This window comes from Microtus ochrogaster, chromosome 4, assembly GCF_000317375.1.
Source record: "Microtus ochrogaster isolate Prairie Vole_2 chromosome 4, MicOch1.0, whole genome shotgun sequence".
NCBI classification, from domain to species: Eukaryota; Metazoa; Chordata; class Mammalia; order Rodentia; family Cricetidae; genus Microtus; species Microtus ochrogaster.
Genome location: NC_022011.1, coordinates 56,538,584 through 56,545,142, shown reverse-complemented (window position 1 = coordinate 56,545,142; position 6,559 = coordinate 56,538,584). Strand labels below are relative to the sequence as shown.

General features: G+C 33.7%; 1 protein-coding gene across 1 annotated transcript in view; it reads left to right on the top strand.

Annotated features, from left to right (window-relative positions):
* Lrp1b (LDL receptor related protein 1B) overlaps positions 1–6,559 on the top strand; it is a 1,800,012-nt gene that overhangs the window by 404,692 nt on the left and 1,388,761 nt on the right. The window lies entirely within an intron of this gene.

The window sequence follows — 6,559 nt, the reverse complement described above, 5'->3', positions numbered from 1 at the left end:
TATTTCACAACTCCTTTCTGTCTCTACACTCCTTGTAAGTTTCTCTCTCCTATGCCCCGCCCACAGCTAAAGATCTCACCTTGAGCTGCAGCAGCTACACCTCCGGATGATCGCTGCTAGTCCCTGGAATAGCTTTCTTTTCTTCCTGTTAGGGTGCTAAAAGCATTTACAATCTTCTGGGGCAAAGACAAAATAGAGCTTCAGAACAGGGAAAGAAGTTTTAAAAAAAAAATGAAATAAAGAAAACAAAACAAAACAACGACAACTGCAAAACCACTTACCCATTCTTCCTTTTGGTGCCTCCCTGTTGTAATAATGCGTTTCTTCTGCACAGATCGATGGGCACTCTCTTCCCCACACCTCAGACTGTCGAGTCAAGCTCCTTTCACTTATTTTATTTGTCTCATCTTCGGGCATGATCTCCCTGTTTAGCTAGGTTGATCTCAAGCTTATCTCGTCCTCTGAAGCACTAGGTTTGTAACTGTGAACCATGCCCCTCTTCAACAGCCTGACCTTCTTTTTCTAAATAGTTTTCCCACAGAACAACATATTTAAAAATGCCTTAAAGAGAGACAATGATATTTTGATTATGAAATTGCAGGTATATGGTATATTGATGTATTTATGGACTTTCTGTTTTAAAATTATGATGACATCATATTATTCATGGATTTTATAACATTTTGCCTAATATAAATATATCATCAATGCAGAAAATATTTTCAAACCAATAATTTTTATTGATTCATGGTAATGGTTAAATAATTTTCTTTAAAAATCACACCTTTTTAAATAAATAAATTATAATTCATGGATATAAATCTTAATTCATGTATGCATTGCCCTTAATGAGGCCCAGTAATGTTCTAAACAATTCCTTTACATATTATACTTATCCTATTTCTCTCAATTTGAAATATATAATTCCTTTTGTTCTATATCAGAGAAAGAAATATATAAACACCTTGAAAGTAAACTATTTAATATTCCAAACTAGGTAGGTTAATGTTAAGGGCTTCGTCATCTCTTCATCATTATGATGGTGCATATATTGCATGTGCAAAAGCCAAGCATTTTAACAGGAAAGAACATCCAAATTTGTCACTAGACTATCACCCTCAAAAAGACCATTTCAGCGCCTTACTTACTCTCCCTTTTGCAAAACTTACTCAATATTACTCAAATATTACTCAAAATAATAATTTTGAGGAACAGATTCTCTGATCAATAACACTCAGCAATGTCTACTATGCTGGTCTCTAACAACTTCTGAATCCTGCCAACCCTTCCCAGTGATTCTAGCAGAGAATATTTCTTAAAAAAGCAGACATGGCTTTTCACATAAAACTTTTTCTCATAAAACTTGAAGAGATTTTAAGTTTATTTTCCAAAGGCTGATTTATGATTAAACAAAAACCTTGTATTCAGCCCCATGGGGAGAACGTTATGCCATGGTATGGCCAAGGATTACACTTGCTCTTGCTGCCTGTGTCTACCACTATCTGCCTGTACCACTGGAAAGAAAAGCATTACTTAGCCTTGTTATGTTTCCAACTGACACATATTTAGCTTGGGACACAGTGTAAATTTCTCTCACAGTTATAATTTTCTTAAACTCAATTTAACCACTTTGAAGTTCTATTACTGACTAGGTCAAACCCTGTGACATGAGGGCTACAGGGAGTCATTACCATAGCTTGCATTAGCCTCCTATATTGCCTCAAAAATAGTTTTTAAATTAGCAGTTTTAGATATTTAATGTAATTTTAATTGAAAGGAAGTGCAACTAATTCTGTATGTCAAAACAGAAATTTATGACTTTTAAGAAGATTCAGTTTTACAAATTAATAATATTGCTTTGATGAAATTGATGAAATCAATCTGAATACAGTGAATTATCATTTCCTTGTGTTTATACTTTTTTACTCTCTTTTTTCCCATCATATGACAATCGGGTGGATTTGCTGAAAACAAAAAAGATTTTTAAAAAAAGAAATAATGACTAAGGGACTTTAGGTAATAATATTTGCATTTTCAGTGTCGATTATTTGAACAATTCAAAGGTAATCCCTGTTAGGAAAACATTTGTGATATTAGCATAATTTCTTGCCCATGTGGGAAAATTTCCCCGTAAAATTATTATTTAGTAAAAATGGAAGGTAATGCATGCTACATTAATTTCCGCTCCTGCCAGACCCATTTAGAACTCAAAGTTCAAGGCGTTCTAGAGAGCGACCACATCAAACTCATTAGTGGTTTCAAATTACTTTTGTAAACATTGTTTCTCACCAGGGCTACCTCATGCCATCATGAAGTAGAAAGTCACCCTGCCCTGACTTTCCTTAGATGATGTAACCTTGAGACTGGATGAGAGTTTTGATTCTTTTGTTCCCTTTTCTAATTTTAGCTTCTAAGTCCTCATGAAGAGAAGTTTGACATGTCACAGAATCATCAGCAATCATGGCCATTGTCCTTGCTCTTCTGTGTTTGCTTTGGAGTTTTTGGGTGATAATGGAGAATCTTTCTTAACGGAAAAGTAGAGGGAACAAAATGTCAGCTATACCCGTGACATTTTATAGTATGAACAGTATGACTGTACCCTAGCCAGAAAGGTTCTTCACAACTGTCAGCCACTTAGCCTTCCTCTCCTATCTTCAGTTTATCTCTTAACTCACCCACCTCTCTCAATGGTTAAAAATGTCATAACTCCTACCCTCTTTATTTACCCTAAACTAGTACATTTGATGAGACGTTGAATTCAATAAACATAGGTGTATAATCAATCTTGTCCACAGAGAAAAAGACTATTAGGCTTAGGTTGCCAAGTTTTAGAAAACAAAATGTGAATTTCCTTCAAATTTTCTCTCCCAGGGTTCCCACACGTTTAGCTTATATACTCTTTTGATTGTAATGATTACTAGTGGTGTTGTTTACCTCAGAATAGTTACAGATAAGGGCTGTAGCTATCACTTGAATAGAGAAATGCCTTTGATCTTTTACTTTTCTATTTTTCACATTCATTTATCTATAAATTCTAGTCATTAATCATCGCTTGCCCAATTTTATTCAAAACCTTTGTGAAATGTCATTAGGAATTCAGGCAAATCAAAGCTTTTAAACGTTCAGTTAAATAGAACCCACATTTTCAAATAAGAATATGTTATCATTTCTCACAAACTTTGAGGAACCATGAATATTTACAAATACTACTTTTATTATTGCTTGTTTATATCTAAAAGTTGATTGCTTAAGAGAAAACATTTTAAAGATATTTTATATCATAAAACAAATCTACTCATGAAGCATATTTCGGTCACTTCATAAGACTTTGTTAAACCACCATGGGGAAGTCTTATTATGTATTTATTTTTCAGTGTGGTAAAGATATTATTAATATTACATCTTTCAATAATCATTTGACCGTTTTTTTTTTTTGTTCTTCTGAGAAACATGAGCTCTTACCATAACTGAAAGCAAAGTAGAATAAAGTAATCTTTTGCTGTAATTTAAACTAAAAAGTGTTGATGTCATTCATGAATTTTCCGTTTATGTGTTAGGACACTTTGGGGAACAGCCTGAAGGGGAGAATCTAAGTAAAGATATTAAGACCTGAAGGACAGTCACAGAAAAAAATGTGTCTGCCCACAAAATATAAAATAGCATATCAATTTTTATTGGCACACATTTTTATAAAATCCATTTAAGTAACAGTATTCCTGAAGAACATAATTTAGCAACAATAAGTTGGACACAGATTATACAAAAGTAGAAAGAGATAAAGACATCCCAAGTTGTACTTGGTTGGTTCTTTTCCTTTGGTCTGTAATGTTCAACCATAAACACTTCATTTGAGATAAAATATGTTTACACTTAATATCAAAGAATGTTATTTATTGAATTGGGTCGAGATAGATATAAATTATATAGATACAATAAAATAAACATTCTAAATTAAGCAAGTATTATCTGTGCTATCTGAGAGCATTTTTCTTTTGTATTGGTGATTATTATCATTAAACACATAGCAATAATTGGACTATATATATATATATATATGTTATATTATATCTTGCCAATTTTTAATAAAAAACTTTGTAGCATAGCACTAGGAATTCAGCCAAATCAAAGATTCCAAAAGTTCATTTAAATGTTTGGAACACAACTGTTTCAAAATAAACTAAGTAAGTTTTATCTGTGACATGCAAGTAATATATATATGTGTGTGTGTGTGTATGTGATATATAGCATATATATGCATGTAAATCAACAATAATTATAATAGAAATCCTGACTGAGGAGAGATGATAAGAGGACATGAGAGTAACTGAGGGGAGTTGGAAAGGAGAGAAAGATACAAATGCAGGCTACTCATGAATGAAATTAACAAAAGAATTTTTTAAAAATATTTATTCATTTATTATGCATATAATATTCTGTCTCTGTGTATGCCTGAAGGCCAGAAGAGGGCACCAGACCCCATTACAGATGGTTGTGAGCCACCATGTGGTTGCTGGGAATTGAACTCAGGACCTTCAGAAGAGCAGGCAATGCTCTTAACCTCTGAGCCATCTCTCCAGCCCCAACAAAAGAATTTTTAAGAAATTGTACAGACTGACAGTATTTAAAATACAAAAAGCACAATTGAAAAAGGTATAACATTAGGGTCTGCTTTTGGGGTTTCTGTCCTGCCTAGTTCCCACAGCCGTTAGGTCCCCAAGAATCACACAGAAGTCTATATTAGTTATAAACTGGTTGACCCATTAGCTCAGGCTTCTTATTTGCTCTTATAACTTATATTAGCCCATTATTCCAGTATATGTTAGCCACATGGCTCAGTACCTTTTTCAGCGGAGTAGGTCACATCCTGCTTCTTCAGTGTCTGGACAGGACTGGGTAAAAGAGCCTTCTTTCCAGAACACTCCTGTTCTCATTGCCCTGCCTCTACTTCCTGTCTGGGTGTCCCACCTATACTTCCTGCCTGGCTACTGGCCAATCAGCGATTATTTAAAACATACTTGACAGAATATAGAATCGTCCTACACCAAAAAGGGAGAAATTATTTTGCCAATTGCAAGTTCAAATAAAAGGGGTTAGTAAACCTTTAAAAACTCTGTTTTTGATTATTTTAAGCCACCAGGTGGACATGAAGTAAGTCATTAATTACAGTGTACTCCTATCGTCTCATGGTGAGAACCAGAGTCCATCAAACATCCTGTATTGTACTCTGTCAACACATACATTTACATAAGAAATCTCTTACAAACTTTGGGTCACTTCTACAACATGAGCACTAACATCCTTTAATATATATGCCTTATTTATTTATTTTAATAGTGATAGAATGGCAAAACATGCAAACAAGAAAATAACCTACACACAAGGAACTTGATAACATGATGATTCAGATGGAGGCTATTATGTCTCTTTGAAAACCATTTAATGAAGGCATGGTAGTGTAGCCCAGCATTCCAGATATTTGGAACTACGTCTCAAGGGATCACTAGAGTTCAGACCAGGCTGGACAATAGAGCCAGGGGGAGAGTGAGTGATAGGAAAGTGGATGGTGAGGAGAGATGAGGAGGGTGGAGAGAGAAACACAGAGGCAAATACAATATAAACATGAATCAGAACTCTATGAGTATGGAAACACACATATAAAATATTAAAAGAATGCTTAGCTCAAGAAATGTGACAGGTGGGATGTAATGAGACATTGGTTAAAGCAATGGGACAGTATAAAAATTAAGTTTTGCTTGATATATTTTATATTGTGTTAAGAGTTATCATAGAAAATTGATAGATAACTAAAAATGGTACATGAATACACAAAAAAATCAGGTTAATGAAATTTGTTGAATCAGTATGAACTAAATTAGACTCCAAAGATATTTAATTGTATCTTACCATTACATGACACTAGAATTTTTTTAATGGAATCATCCATTTATAAAAACAAAGAAACACAAACAAATATGATAAAAACAGAATATTGTGTCTTGTCTTCCTTTAGGAACCTGAGTTTTATGTAAAGAACAAAAGCAATAGAGAAATACATGTAGGTATCCATGTCTAAATATGCATACATTCACAAATGAACACATATGTGAACATACAGGATATAGAGCCACAGACATACACACATGAACATAAATACACGTTAGATATACAAACACGCACATTAACATATGCACACATAAATACAGGACACATAGGAACACTCACAATCACATGCAAGTACATATATGCATGGTTTTAATTAATGAAAACTTAGCTATTAATCCTGAGGGTCTGTATTTTACTACAGCCTGCTGTTGGTCCAATGGACAGAATCTAGAATGGACAGAATCCAGTTTGTTTGCTTTATGGTCCAAGTTTAGGGTATGTTTTATTTGGTATTTGACTATACACATTTTGTGAGTACAGGGTACTTTATAGTAGGCCAGTGATCTTCACATTTTGCTTGTACCTAAAAATTTGAAAACTGCCAATCAGTTCAGTTTCTCAGAATAGTATTTCTTCATAATTTATTTTAAGCAAATATAATAGTTTTGCTTAGTTA